The sequence below is a fragment of the Acipenser ruthenus genome, chromosome 10 (assembly GCF_902713425.1).
Source record: "Acipenser ruthenus chromosome 10, fAciRut3.2 maternal haplotype, whole genome shotgun sequence".
Taxonomy (NCBI): domain Eukaryota; kingdom Metazoa; phylum Chordata; class Actinopteri; order Acipenseriformes; family Acipenseridae; genus Acipenser; species Acipenser ruthenus.
The window spans coordinates 38,346,487-38,360,651 of record NC_081198.1 but is presented as its reverse complement, the minus strand read 5'-3'; the positions used below and the strand labels follow the sequence as shown (position 1 = coordinate 38,360,651).

General features: G+C 36.9%; 1 protein-coding gene across 6 annotated transcripts in view; it reads right to left on the bottom strand.

Annotated features, from left to right (window-relative positions):
• gulp1a (GULP PTB domain containing engulfment adaptor 1a) overlaps positions 1–14,165 on the bottom strand; it is a 125,835-nt gene that overhangs the window by 71,072 nt on the left and 40,598 nt on the right. The window lies entirely within an intron of this gene.

The following is a 14,165-nucleotide window of genomic DNA, read 5'->3' as shown; positions in this document are numbered from 1 at the left end:
ATTCTTACTTTACAGCATTTTTTCACACCTGCCTAAAACTTTTGCCCAGTACTATATAATTGCGTTACAGATATTTTTCACAATTATTTTTGTAAGCTATTTTTGTTACCCGCCTTTTCCTGGCCACTCCACCAATCATAACAGACAACCATCATGATTGACATCTTAGTATATGGCCCCACGGGCTGAAATATTGGCCAGTTATGGGCTAATCTTTCAGCCTGTGTTGGGCCATTGCTGGCCTAACGTGGACTTTTTGCTGGGTCATGTGTGCTAAACCTACATTATTTGATGGCCTTTCCGTGAATTCTTGGCTTTTTTCCGCAATTCGCCTGTGAAAAGTACTAAAATTCACTGCGACAAAATTGTATCCATAATTATGATGAACACTCCCGTAACGCATAGAAAATATGCACGCTCCTCACGCGGCTTGACTGAGTGCCGTACGTGTGAGGTTTAGAGAAAAATGGCGACGCTAGTTTACTGAGTTGCAAAGTGGGGGAACACCAGTGCTGTTGCTAAATGTAATTAAAGTTCATTTTTACACTAACAATTAATGCCAGTAGTCAAAATTATAATGTAAGGTTTAATAACCAATTTTAAATCTTCTGTATTGCTCTAGTGAAACTGAAAACTGCCCCTAGCGTTATATACTTTGTGGTTATAGTTCTAAGGTTTAATTATAAACATTAAATAATTGAGAATATATTGAAGGTCGTACTGGAATTATTACTATTATTATTATTTGTTTCATAGGCCTGTTTAAGTTGAATAAGGATTAAATAGTTTTGCTGCAAAGTTGTTTCTTTAAGGTCTTTTTAGTATAGGCTTATCGATACATTCTTTTAGTATAGGCTTATCGATGTTTTACATTATGAAAACGGAGGTGAGGCTTAATTATAAACATCATGAAATCAGTTAGAATGTATTGAAGGCTGTACTGGAGTTTTTATTTATAATTATTATTTTATATATCACGGATTCTTGAGAATTGGGACAAAACAGCTCTTGCAACTTTAAGTATCAATTATTTTTATAAAAATCATTCTTTCTGCTGAACATTGTGTTTTAATTATAAATTTAAGTGTGCTAAGCATAGTACAGATGTTTTTTCTCTTTTAATTTTAACTTAAGAGTTTTCCTTATACTAGAAAACCCTTTGTCTGGAGCAAAAAACAAAAATTTCAGAGTGTTAAAAAATGTTTATTATTTTAAAAAAAGGAAGACATGTATATTTACTTAAAGTAAAACAGCAATCATTCATTAGTATCGCTTCAGTTTTTCAAAATAATTGTTTGCAATGTAATAAAAATGACCTCTAATCTTTGTCCCAGTATCCATGTCTGTCAGATCATTTTTTAAAAATTGTTCAAATTTGGCATAAATAAAGACAGCTGTCCCAAGGGTCCTTTCTTCACTTCATGTGATCTTTCTATTAAACAAGACAGCACATTGCCTTAAGTATTATTTTTTCTTGAAATGAACCAAACTTATTTTGTTCATTGTCACAACCATAGCATGCCAGCTCCATGCACCTTTTAGACTAAAATTTTAAAAAAAATTTAAGATAAGAAATCTTTCACCCCCTCTCCATTAATTTATTTGGTGCAATCTAGCAAATGTAGACTATTTAAACTAAGTGATGCACAAAGAAAAAAATGCTGAAGTCAGGGGAAGATACTAAACAAAGGAAGCTTTCTTTTTGTAATCTTACTCAATCTTCAACATATTTAGGATTTGCCATCTTCCTCACTTTCTCCTCCTAATAAAATAGGTCTCTGCTGCCAGCTTGTAGGTAATAACCCTGCTTACACTCCTGACCTAAACAGTGCTTCCACTGATGAGATCATTTATGAGATCACTCTAGTGCAAACCATGCTAGATACAAGCTGCACAGATGCAGTAGCTGTTGAGTCTGCTCCTGACGCGTGTGATGTACAATTCGAAAGGGAAGAGAAAGCTCAGGTCATGTGTTGCAATTGACAGCGATACTGAAATTGACATGGTCAGTGAAGCCAGAGAAGCAAAAAGTAGTTATTTTCTATCACGTCTGTTTGTTCCACCCCAGAAGTATGCTTCAATTGTGGAAAAATTGACATTTTTCCGTTTCACGTTTCACGTTTTAGAAAAGCATGAAATTTCAGGTTGCCATTCAAGAGCTGTTGCTGGATATCTGGCTGCTAAAAATGAGAAAAACATAGAAAGTAAAATTAATAAAAAAATTAGCAGACCTACATCAATGGCAAGTAAAAGAAAGAAGACTTTTTCTGAGCAGAATCATTGAAGCAATTTTGTACATTGGAAGACAAGTTATAGGGTACAGAGCCCATCGTGGAGAAGAGGCTTACACACTTGAAGATTCAGAAACAAACCATGGTAATTTCTTGGACTGCTTCTTTCATGGTCAACATTTGACCCATTGCTAGATAAGCAGCTGCCAGCAAAAACCGCAAGAAATCCATGCATGGAAAAGTTGGATCAGGTCGAGGATCACTTGTGACATTCCTGTCCAAGACCACATTTAACAATAAACTGAATATTATCTGTCAGATTATTCAGGGGTCAATTGCTGGAGAAATAAAAGCTGGTTACGACAGCCTAATGGTAGATTCATCACAGGATGTTGGAGTTACTGATCAGCTATCAATGTGTGTTCGATATGTAAAGGACACTGCTGTGAAGGAACGATTGCTTAGGTTTTTGCCTGTCACTACTACTTCAAAGTCTCAACTTAATTAACATCAGAAAGGCAATGTGGAAAATGCATTTCATGTACATATGTTGCTGCACACTCGTTTGCAACCCATTCTGCAAGTTATGGATCTTTAGTCTGTGCACTGAAACTTCTTTTAACTTTATCATTCACCCACGTTTCTTGTAAACACAGCTTCTTCATTCCAAAATTGATTAAAACCATACTGTGCTCTGTGTTGAGGGATGACCATCTTGAGGCTCTTATGCTTCTGAACATTGAAAAAGAGGTTCAGATCACATATGAGGAGGTTATCAAATGGCTGTGTGCTTCATAACAGGAAATGAAACGTTTGCTCTACTTATGGATGTTCATCACACATCTGATATGTAATCTCTCAACCTTGAAATATTCAGTCATAGACTCCTAGAAAGCAGCAGTAGCAGTCAGAGACCTCAGTAAGGGAGAGAGAGAACAGGTTCAAGATCCACCTGAAGGTAGCCTACTGATTAATTACTGCCAGCATTTGCCAGGAGAAAGAGAATTTCTCTAAGAAAGGTAGTGTATCCAGATCAACACCAAAGCTGGTGCTCTAATTCAAATGAGTAGGGTGTTCTGGGAAACAAAAAATTAACATTCTTGCATTGTATTAGGATACACTACACTTTCTTTTCTTTCTCCAGATAAACATTGAGCAAAGAATCCCCATTGTGATTTATGATGTGTGAATAAAATACCAAAACAATAGGGATCATGTTTAAAAGAAAACATTGCACTGATACAGTAATATAATTAATATCTTGCAAACACTGCAGGGTACTGCAACACATATGGTAATTATAAAATAATAATTTAACCTACGGTGCTCAGCATCACTTAGCAACATTATAAACTGTACTCCTAGTTGAGTTAAAAATACACTTTCGCCATGCTCTACTTATTTAACAAGCTTGTGTCAGGAGCAAAAGCTTAGTCATGTGGCCTATTGTCTTTCTATTTTTGTCACAATATTCAATGAACACAGCAGTATAGCACTTAAGATTTGAAATCCATTCTCTTTAGTGACATTTTTATTATGCTAAAAATCAGAGGCAAAGAGATGTGGTTATAAAATTACTCAGGTCATGAAATGTACCTGTTACACCAAATCACCTAAAAATGCAGAATGTTATTTTTTTTTCTTCAGAGAAAATTACATTTGAAAATATTCAAATTTATACCAACCCATCGAATTACATTATTAAAATTCATACTTGCTGCAGTACCCTTGTATAAAATGCTGCATTCATTTTAAAACTTTTTCATGATTGAATATTTAGAATTTTTTTTATTTTTTTATTTTTATATAAAAATAATAACTCTGAATCAGTCCACTAATCTGCCAAGCATTCTAACAATTCTGCACACTCATGATACTGAAGGTCATTTATGAAGGAAAAAGCACATTTTACCCTAACCTCTTAATGGGTGTTTTTCTACATATTTCAAAGTGTACTTTCACTTGGCTATGGTGAATACAAACAGGATTTAAAACTCTACCACTTCATCAACCGTTATTCATCTCAATTGAATTATGTTGTTGTTATTAGGAGGCTGTGTGGTCCAGTGGTTAAAGAAAAGGGCTTGTAACCAGAAGATCCCTGGTTCAAATCCCACTTCAGCCACTGACTCATTGTGTGACCCTGAGTAAGTCACTTAACCTCCTGGTGCTCCGTCTTTCGGGTGAGACGTAATTGTAAGTGACTCTGCAGCTGATGCATAGTTCACACACCTTAGTCTCTGTAAGGATAAAGGCGTCTGCTAAATAAACAAATAATAATAATATCTCTGCAAAACCATGCAGATACATAAGCTAAAAATATACAGTGTAGAAAAAAAAGCACATTATCCTCCTTAAGGAATGCAGATTGATTCATTTCCCTTCTTTTACAGCCAAAAATTTACATATCCTGTGGGTTTGCTCATCTTCAAGCATTCTCTTGAATTTTTCCACAACTTTGATCTTTCAAAAATGGCAAACACCAGACCAGGACTTGTGTATGGTAAGCACCAGTTTATTTGTGTGGTTTTCTTCCTAATAACACAAATTACTAATACAAATACTAATGTTCTATGGTCAATGAACTGCCACAAGACAAAGACCTCATGAACATGAAAAGGAAGACATTGCTTACTCCTAACTGAGCTAACACAGAGAGTGTGGTTTCAGCATTATGCAAAGTGAAGCAAGCAACCTTTATGAGCAGGTGTTGAGTTTCACATGTTTTTAGTCACTTAATAAATAAAATGTACACAATGCTGTTCTCTAATCCTCTCATGTTTGACATATCTATGCTGAAAAACAAGGTCAGGAGCTTACAAACCCAAAATAAAAAAAAAAATACTGGTTTGGTCAAGCTGAGGAAAATGCATTTATCTGTATGCAGTGCATCCAAAATAAATGTATTCATAGTCAGGTCATGTGGTTATCCTTCTTGGAAGATTTGAGTAATTCAATGTTCCCGGTATCCAATTGCTTTTGAATATTTTTGTAATCTTTATAATCCAGATGCTCCGAGCACTTCACATTGTGTAAACCAAATGAAATGCTGGGGAACTGCACTCCAAACAACTGTTCCAAATACAGTATCAAAAGCATCTGCTGTATCATTACTTTCATCCAGGCAAACCTTTTTTTTTGCAGTAAACATGTCCTCAGATTCTCAATATTTAATTTCTTTGACATCCTACACCCCTCCTTGTGTGTAACCATATAATTACAGTGTGGAGTAGTGGTTAGGGCTCTGGACTCTTGACCAGAGGGTTGTGGGTTCAATCCCCAGTGGGGGACACTGCTGTTGTACCCTTGAGCAAGGTACTTTACCTAGATTGCTCCAGTAAAAAAAAAAACAATTGTATAAATGGGTAGTTGTATGTAAAAAAAAAATTAAAATAATGTGAAATAATGTATAATGTGATATCTTGTAACAATTGTAAGTCGCCCTGGATAAGGGCGTCTGCTAAGAAATAAATAATAATTGAAAAAAATATATAAAATCTTATAATCCAGGGCTGGCAATGGAATGTGAAACAAGCAATGTGATTGGTCAAGCAAGTAGGGATGTGCTTTTGGTAAATTTTTTATGAATGTTTAAACACTTTGCAATGCCAGGGTTTAAACCATATCCATCCACACACACACACACACACACACACACACACACACACACACACACACTTTATATTACATTCTGATACTGACAGCCCTGGTTAGTATTTTCTAAGCAAAGAAACCCTAAATAAGCAAATAACATATTTTGTATTTTTTTTAATAGAAGTAACTTTGCCCCAAAAAAAAAAAAATTAAAAAGGACATGAACATCACCCACCATACAGCGCTATTGCAAAATGGCTACAGGAAAGCGAAAGCGAGTTGTGCTTACAATTGAAAAAAAGTTGGAAATTCTTGTCCGGTTCTTCAAAATACTTCCAAACGTGGCTTCCTTTGTTTAGAGATTTTAAATATAGAACAAACTCAGAAAAAACACTTGTCACACGCCTACTAAAGGCATAAAACACACACAGTGCACCAATGAAGCGCCAGATCAACCGAGAATAAAACCTGTCCCAGTGTCAATCTTTCTGTTGCACCAATCAGAAAAGCTACTTGGAGGCAATTGCCAAACCCCTTCCTTTTTTATAATATCCTGTGGCACTAGAGCAGTCTGATACACGACAGAGTACTGAGAATAAATTACTAAAATTAATACATGAAAATAAATGCGTTTGGTGACATTTGTCACGTGAGCGGTTATACGTCTAGCATATTATTAAACGTTTTACCACTTCTTTAGAGTTTATACATTTAAACTTCCCATCCCTACAAGCAAGGTTCCAGCTGTCTATATATTGGATGGATAAGGACAGTTGGAGCCTTGTCACATATTCTAAATCACTGCGCTGCCTCACAGAATTTAAACGTATTGGACGGTAGCCATCTTGCTTTTACAGTTACGGATTGAATATACGGACTTCGTCTCGTGCCTCACAATGCCCGGAGGCGTCCGTATGTTTGACGTATATGGACGGCCTGTCAGGCATTATTGCATACTTATTGTACTAAACTGGCTGAAGAGGAGTTGAGCAATGTGGTTGTTGAAACAGACAGATCAAATAATTAGGCCATGGAACATGAACAGTTTTACCTGCCCTAAAAAAATAAATAAAAAAAAAATAGAAAAATGTTTCAGCCATCCTGCAACATTTAACTTAAAAGAACTGAATATTTCTGGCTGGTCTACATACTGTACCATCTGTTATGGTCTGTGATGTATTGCCAGAAACCAAGCACCTTAATGACAGAGGAATTCATAAAAAAATGTAAGATTATTCCTTAGCTTAAACAGTCAGTTCAAATAAAATAATCTAAAATAATGCTTTTGGAAAACTAAAAAGAATAAGTAAAAGTCATGAGACTACCATGTCGTATGCGATTTGGCACACAGTCTGGCAGGATCTGCAACTGTCCCTCCTTTCCACCTCCACTGTGGCTGCTGGTCAGTGGTTACCTGACTGCAGAGATCCTGCGCAGGTCCAATTTTTACGACCCTCTTCCAACCCGGACCCACTACTACAAGACCCTTTCCGAACCCGCAACCTGCTGCAGCACAGACTTCTTACCCGCAACCCGACCCAAACCCGCAAGTGTTTGTCCTTTACCTACTGCCTGTATCAACTGACTCTCATACTCGCATTAACACACAGATATCTCTACCATTCTCCACAGATTGAGTTTACACAATAGGCTATACAGCCTGGTAGCTTTCTCTAGTGGTCTGGATATATTTTAACATTGTAACATATTAACTATATATACTTATTTTACTATAAAATACCTGTCTAATCCTATTGTGCCACCAGTTGAAAGGGAGCTACACCTGTGCTTTCGCAGAGATGATGTACCAATTTTCTGGCTGTCATTCACAAGCAACGGATCCAGTCACATGTTTATTATTTTCATTCGCTGTGATTCCAAAATAATTTCAAAACACTTCTGATTTACCACAGACAGATGTTGAGCAAAATATGCACAGACAGACAGGTTACTCCATATATCTCCTGTTCTCAAGAACTTGTGTATACTGCAGGGTTCTCCCCAGGCCTTTTCAGCCAGGCAGACCGCCCGGCAAAGTGGCTGACGCCGCCCGGCTGAAAAAACCTGATCCGCCCGACTTGCAGATGCTACTGTGCCTTTAACAGTAAGGATTGATTGTGCTTCTAGCAGACTAGATCAGTTGTGCGTTGCAGGGTGAAAAAAAAAATCTTGGAACCACATGACAGCTGTGTTACGTCTTGACACAACATTTAACCAACCAGAGAGTTGAAGGGGCGGGTTTTGTGTGTTAAGCACTTCGAGAGGCTAAAACATTAAAATGACTGCTAAAAAAATATATATTTTCAAAACAAAATTAGTGACAATGAATGCAGAATTTTCAAACTATACCGGCGATCGGCACAATCCACCACCTAATACTATATTTGCGCCGTCTATTAAAAATATTGAGATTATTTTCGGGTATTATCATTCAGTCCATTTTTTGTGGTATTATTGTACTGTAAGGTGATATATAGTACATAATAGTTATACATATGCACCAAAAAAAAACATATACCTTTTGTTGTGATATCGTAAAAATATGTACCCAGGTGATTGTGCGAGATATTGAGGGTTCATGTATACAGGCTGTATGCGACATGAGCTGAACACTTGTCAGCTGATATACAAATGCTGTGTGCATTGGTGCTGGATTATTACACTACGGTTTCATGCAACAGTTATGATGGTGACCAAACGTGTGTGAGCCTCTCTTATTCCCAGCACCACTCTGGCACGCACTTGCCGATTCTTCCTGAGCAACATCCGAAGAATCCGACCCTTCCTCACCAACTATGCTACCCAGCTCCTGGTCCAGGCCCTGGTGCTCTCCCGCCTAGACTACTGCAACTCCCTCCTGGCTGGCCTCCCTGCATCCGCCACCCGTCCGCTCCAGCTCATCCAGAACTCTGCTGCCCGCCTGGTGTTCTCTCTGCCTCGCTTCGCCCACGCTACTCCACTACTCCGCTCGCTCCACTGGCTCCCGATCACCGCTCGCATCCAGTTCAAGACTCTTGTACTAGCCTACAGATGCCTTGACCAGTCTGCACCCAGCTACCTCCAGACCCTCATCTCTCCCTACACCCCCACTCGACCTCTCCGCTCCGCCTGCACTAGAAGACTGGCTCTACCACCGCTACGCTCCCCTGCCTCCAAAGCCCGCTCCTTCTCCACCCTTGCTCCGCAGTGGTGGAATGACCTTCCTACAGATGTCAGGACTGCCCAGTCCCTGACCACATTCCGGCGCCTCCTTAAGACTCACCTCTTCAAAGAGCACCTGTAGAACTCCTCTGTTTGTATCCTGGGACACTATCACCCTTCATGTAAATGTGCTTTATTTTGCTCTTATCAGCCCCTATTTTACTGCATTTAATCCTGTACTTCAGAATACTGTAATCTGCCAAGTTTTTAACCTGTAGAACTTTGTATTTAATCACATCCTGATGTAACTATCACTATTTAATCATATCCTGATGTAACTATCACTATTACCTGCTGTATAATTGAATTGTGGTTTGTCAAACTTGTACTTTACTTGAACAAAAGTTATTGTATTTCTTGCTCTTATTGTATTACTTGTATTGTAACGCTTGAAATGTTTTTGCTTACGATTGTAAGTCGCCCTGGATAAGGGCGTCTGCTAAGAAATAAATAATAATAATAATAAAAAAAAGGTTAAAATGAACTTCACATTAATAAAATGTAGAACAGCGAAAAACAAAAATAGACGTGCATTAACAAAGTGCCCTGAAAACTTAACATAAAGAAAACAATTTAAATGAAGCAATAAACTCAATAATTACGCTAAAAAGGAAGTGAAAATGTTTTTTTTTTTGTGTGTGTGTGTGAACTCCAATAAACCTATTGTATCTTTCCTCAGTCAAATCGCAGTGCCTAAATAAGCATGGTAATTTACCATAATAAAAAACAGTAATAAAAAATGTAGAACATCAAAAAGAGCAACCAGATATAGTCAACGAAAGACAACACATTATTCAAATTCTTTGTCGTATTATATATTTAAGGTAAGGCAAGTTTATTTTTCTGTTAAAAGGGCTACCGGCTATAATGTTCTGCTGCCCGGCTGTACAGAATTCCCGGGAGAACCCTGGGAGAATTCCAGGGAGAACCCTGATACTGTATATAAAAATACTTAGAAAAATTAGTGTGATATATGCAGGCTTTAAAAAAAAAAAAAAAAAACCTGCAGATTTTGAAACTTACAATAACTTGTGAAAAGGAATGTCCTAATTAAGTTTCATCACAACTGGATAAACAGTAAAATGTACATATACGAGGATACATATGAGGACATAGTATGCTTTTCCTTTTCAGACAAATTATTTCAAATACGAAATAGGTATTAATGCAGTATCTTTGAGAATGTGTACAGTTAACAGTATATATTTTCTACATGAATAATATGCAGTATGTATTCAATTGTATTCCAACATTGAAGGAGCAGTGCAGTATTTTGGAAGTTTTGTGTTATTCAGAATTAAAAAAAAAATTATATATATATATATATATATATATATATATATATAAAATCAGTAATGAGTGCACATAATTGCAGGCATTTAGCAGTAGGCGATGAAAGATGATCAAATACAGCACATCAAATTAACTATCATCTACAGAGAACGTGGGTAGCAGATAAGGCTATTTTGCCCAGCGTGAAGTTACATCACTGAGAAAGTTTGCAAAATTGTGATTGATGAAACATTATAAAACAGAACAGAACACACATTAATTGGTATTACTCATGTAGTATGAAATCGACAGGGTGTGCTCAGATAGTAAACTCATAATTTATATTGCAAGGCCAACAAAATGTCATATCCAAAAGGCTTCCTGTTGCCTGTATGAATCGGGGGAGAATTCACTAGGAGATGCAGCAATTATGTGTAGCTTAGAAAAGCACCTGGAAAATCAACTTCCCGAGAACTCCAAATCATACATTTGTATGTATTCTGATTTGGAGATTATTGCACTGAAGTCCGAGTTCAGTGTCCTTCACAAGCGTGTAGATTGAATTTCCTTCCAAACTAAACCCAGGAGTCATGCTATATATTGCCCTTAGGGTACATGTGGGCACAAGGATATTATCATGAAGCTGAAACAAAGCCCAAGGCTTACTGCCCAACAAGACAGCACATTTATGGAATGGTGAACGATACCAGGAGGTGGGAAATCCACCATTATAGCTAGAATAGCTACTAAATCTCTGCAGGGCATCTTCACTACAGCGTCAGCATCATAGGTAGAGAAAACAGCCAACAGTTTGATGTTTTTGCATCACAGACCATCGAATTAAGCTTCAGCTACCACTAGGGTGTCAACAAATTACACCGTGAAATTGCCTTTGGCTGCATTTAAACTTAGGTCAAAGAGGTGAAAGTCATGGATTACCAGATTGTGAGGTTAAATGATTTCTTATAGAATAGCATTGAAAGAATCAGTCCCCCAGGGTACTCATTTAAAGTTCAAAATATTCACTATTTACAGAATAGGTTTATTTATTTAAAATGCAACCAGATTATGCTTTGAATGTCCATTTTTTTCCCTCCTCAAGATTTACAGTATGAATTGTGAACATCTACCTTGTTGCACTTAAACAAGTAAAATTAAGATTTCAAAAGGCTACATGTCATACACAATAGGTGGATCGGCAACCAAGTAAATCAATATAGAAGAGAAAACCACTATCGGACTAAAAAACCCAAAACAGGCCATTCAGCTTAGAACAACACTCAATGTTCACTAAATTGTATGTTCTTAGGCAATACAATATTGCGGTGAAATGCAAAAGGTTTATAAATTGTCCAAATAGTAGAAATTATCACAAGCAATACATATTAGCAGTGTGGAGTAGTGGTTAGGGCTCTGGACTCTGGACCGGAGGGTCGTGGGTTCAATCCCAAGTGGGGACACTGCTGCTGTACCCTTGAGCAAGGTACTTTACCTAGATTGCTCCAGTAAAAACCCAACTGCATACATGGGTAATTGTATGTAAAAATAATGTGTAAAAAATAATGTAATTGTATGTAAAAATAATGTGATATCTTGTAACAATTGTAAGTCGCCCTGGATAAGGGCGTCTGCTAAGAAATAAATAATAATAATACTAATAAATATTAAAACACATACTAAATTACATGTCAATTTAATACCAAGGACTAAATAAATAAATAAAAAAAGGAAAAGCAACACTATAATGCACCAAGTCTGGTATTTCCATTTGAATAATATACAGTTAGATAATCACTGTAAAATCACCAAAATGATTCCCGCTAGATAATTTAGGAAGACATGGGTGCAAAATGTTCAGGAAAAAAGCAGCAACAGCTGGAAAAATAGTGGCAGATCTCTTAATAAAGATGGAGTGCTCATTACAGGTGTGACAGCTTAGCAGCCTGCTCCCTGGAAAGCAACAGCCGACAAAGCACAAAACTCATGGTCATGTAAACTGCTCACACAATTAAAATACAGGCAATCTACCCAGCCTAGTTTGTTACAGTTTTATTCATCTTAAAAGGGGAATTTGCATTCACCTTACCTGAATTATGCTTCCCTTGTCCCCCTATGCCTTTTTTATTTATGGTACCTCCCCCTCATGTTTTCAGTTTGTGTAAACATAGGTAATGAGATCTGGGTAGCTGCCATGAATAGCTGTTTGTTTCATCTTCCAAGAATCCTACTGGAAAATGACCTTTTAAAACATGCATTATACATTCGTAACCCCAAACCACAGCAAAACCACCAGACAACATCTAGAAAGCTGTGCTAAACAAGTTCAAAGGAGCTGGTTTGAAAATAGCCGATCGCCCCAGGGTATAATGACCGTTCAAAAAACATTTGATCTCCACATAGTTGCAGTTAGGGGCTTGACACCAGCTAGATTCATGAGAAGGGAACTACATTTTATTTTAAAGTCTGGTTTGGTCACAGTTCAAGTGTCCACACTAAATAATAATAATCCCAGCACATGGTTTCCTCTGCCAGAGCCTTCCTGATTTCTACTGCACTGCAACATGACTTTAATTGCAATCTGTATGATGTATGCTTAAATGTGTTTATTTCTATGCTAACACTTACAGTATTTGAATTTTGGATTATTATTCTTAAGGCACTATATGAATGAAATTTAAAGACTGACCTTACACTTACAAATCTGTTTGTATTATTATTTTTAAAGAATACCCTGTGAAATGTTCTGTATCATTACCAACTGCATAAAAACGACAATTTGTGTTTATAAACTGTTAAGAACACAATTTATTTCCAGTTAAAAATGTACAAGGTAAACATGTTTTAAAAAATAATAATAAAAAAAAAAACACCACACACACACCATTATTTTGCTACTTTGTATGTTGTAAGTAACTAAGCTAAAGATGTTGTGAAGGAGCAAACTAAATCTTGCTACATTATTCATTAAGATACTGGATTTTGTTTAAATCAACCACATCAGCATGCCTACATGTACACCACTCTGTCTCACTTACAAGGTAATTTTACTGGTGTCTCTACCTGTACTGCTGATATGCCAGCAGTATAAAATTACACTAACTCTGAACTACATAAAAGCCAACAGAGACATTTGTTTTAGTAAACCAGGCCTCCATGGCACACAAGTAAGCACATCAATAAAATGTTTTCCTCCAATTCAAAAAATCTTCCTGTAACTTCATAAGTCAACATTCTTGTTTTGAGTCTGCTGTTTTGTGGACCAAGGCACTGTAACCTGATCAAAGTAGTGCACCTTTTTGTTTTGTTTTTTAGCAGTGTGTACCAGGTGACTGGATGACCAGCAGCAAATGACAGCTAATCCAAGATCCACTTCATTTACGAGAAAGATACAAAAACAGCTCGGAGAGTCTGTCAATTTTTACTTTACATTGTCTTTATCAGTTTCAGTAAAACAAGGTGGTAAGTGAGTCACCGCAGAGTGCATCTAGAAAAAAAAATAAAAAGATACAAAGTACCCTATTAAAATGGTAGTTGCAAAAAACAAAATGGTCCGATGAACAGATGAAAATGAACCCGTTTGTCTTCACAGATGGGGTGGCCGATATGTTGGCAGAGATTTATTTTTTATTTTAAGAATTCACTCTCAACCCAGACTGATACAATTAATGTGTAATGATTTTAGGTAACAAATTGAATCATGATCATGGCTAGCTAAATATGCAACAGTTCAGTGACATTCACAGGTGCCTTCTTTAGTTTTGTCGCTTCTGCCAGAAGTGCACAAAATCCAGTTGTTGGCAGTCACCACTTGTACTATCTGAATGTGAACAAACTTAGGTGGTGTTGTACTTTATACACTGTAAACGG